At 36.9% G+C, this 1,950-nt stretch overlaps 1 non-coding gene across 1 annotated transcript; it reads right to left on the reverse strand.

Moving 5' to 3' along the window:
- Window positions 1-1,585: 1,585 nt before the first annotated feature.
- LOC123825012 lies at window positions 1,586-1,720 on the reverse strand. The gene has a single exon (XR_006786798.1). It is a non-coding gene; the product is annotated as a small nucleolar RNA SNORA16B/SNORA16A family (small nucleolar RNA).
- Window positions 1,721-1,950: the final 230 nt, after the last annotated feature.

A 1,950-nucleotide genomic window follows, 5' to 3' on the forward strand; every position in this document is an offset into this window, starting at 1 on the left:
TTCTAGACATCTCTTTAGGGGTGTTAGGAGGCAGCCATCAGTGGCTACTTTTACCTGACCAGACTAGTTATTTGTCATGACAGGTGATTCTCAAACTTGACATGAGTAAACATTCCTAGGCAGACAAAAGTGTCACCTCAGCCAAAGAATCATAAGTATAATCTCAGCAGAGTGAACAGACTGGGTAAAAATACGGAAGGCAAGAAACTATTGCCATAGAAATAGCAGTGCTATTTGTTAAAATAGACTGAGGATGAAGTTTTAAGAGAAAGATGTTCTCTGCTTGGGACCTGTTGACTTTGATTTATCTGGGACTGCAAGTGGAGATAGAGAATAAGCAACTGGACACACAGGGAGGGTGGGGAGAACATGGGATGGATATATTAAAGGGAGGGAAGGATATATAGTTCTAGAAGTTGTGAAAACATACAATTTCCTAGGAAAATATTGTAGAGCAATAAAAAGGAAATGCCAACATTTAAATAGTGGGTATCAGTATAGAAGAGAAAGGAGAAGTAGTCAGGGAAATTATCTGTGTAAATAAGGGAGGCAAGATTTTCAAAAAGGAAGTGGTCCAGTAATACAGTAGATAATTTAGTTAAGGTGAGAACTAAAATGACCAGAGGATTTGGAAATAGGAAGGCCTTTGTTGAATTTTATAGGTGAAATATGAAAAACTGAGATATAAGAAAAGCAGGGGGAGAGTGAGAAGAAATCCATACATGAAGAAATGTAGATTGAGACTGAAGCACATTCTGTTGGGAGAAGAGCAAAGGAACAGGGCAGCCAACTGTGTAGTAGGTGCAGAGTTGAGAAACAAAGTTTTATTTATATTTCTTTTATAGTAATGAGACTAAATCTGTTTTATAAGTTAAAGGAGGGTGATACTGAAATACAGTGTTTAAAGGAACAATTTATGAAACAAAATATTTTAAGAGAGTAGGGGATGCTTTTTCAATCAAGAAGAGTTAGCTTTTAGTGTACTAAGGAGGAGCAAACTTGGAGACGGGAAGAAAAGAGAGAATGAGTCATGGGCTGGTTACACATCAGTTCACTGCAATTTTCCTCTGTGATGTAGGAGATATGGTTACTGCTAAGAGGCCAGAGAATGTGAAAAGCAGCTATTTGATTTCTAATTTTACTGATATATCTGATGTTGCAAAACCATATTGGTTTTATATGTCAAGGGCTCACAGTTATCAGGACCATCCCACACATAAAATGAAACATTCAAGGTTGTGACATTTCTACAGATGTATGCACATGGCCGGCTCTAGTCTGTCCTAGACCAGAAATAGGGATGCAAGGCCAGAGGAAGAAGTTTGAAGGGCAAGGATGTGAAAGTAGCTGGGACAGACAGTCATAGTGACTGATTCCTCTTTAATGTCAGCCTTGACACACTCTTCTTTTTGTCATTAAGAATGAATGCACTTAAGGATCACAACAGCTCAAGTCACCATCTGATACAAGCTTGACTGTACCATTATTTAAACTTTTAAATGTTTTCAAATAACAGTTTAATTTAAGAGAAGTGAGAACTTTTAAAGGAGGGGTGGTGTACAGGATTTTCTTTTTTTTTCTTTGAAACTGTCTTTTCCCAAAATGTTACAGATCAGTTACAGCAAACAGAATGGCAACCGTCAAGGAAAACTGTCACTCTGGGCTCCTTTTTGACGGCAGCAGCTATGTGGAAGCAGCAGCAGCTTTGATAAGGGCCACCAGAATTTTCTATTGTTAAAATAAACAGCCATGCTGCCCCTAAATACTGGGACATACTGATTAAAATATTTAAAATATACATATTTATCCAAAGTATTTAGCATCTATTTGATAGGTACATTTGGTTTAAATCAATAGATTTTAGCTGTAGATGATCCTTTATGTATCTGTGAACATATAATTATCTCTTGCTTTTAGTTGTACTAAAATTTCTTTCAGTGTAGCATAAAT

This window comes from Phyllostomus hastatus, unplaced genomic scaffold, assembly GCF_019186645.2.
Source record: "Phyllostomus hastatus isolate PE091 unplaced genomic scaffold, TTU_PhHast_1.1 phas_contig_58, whole genome shotgun sequence".
Classification (NCBI taxonomy): domain Eukaryota; kingdom Metazoa; phylum Chordata; class Mammalia; order Chiroptera; family Phyllostomidae; genus Phyllostomus; species Phyllostomus hastatus.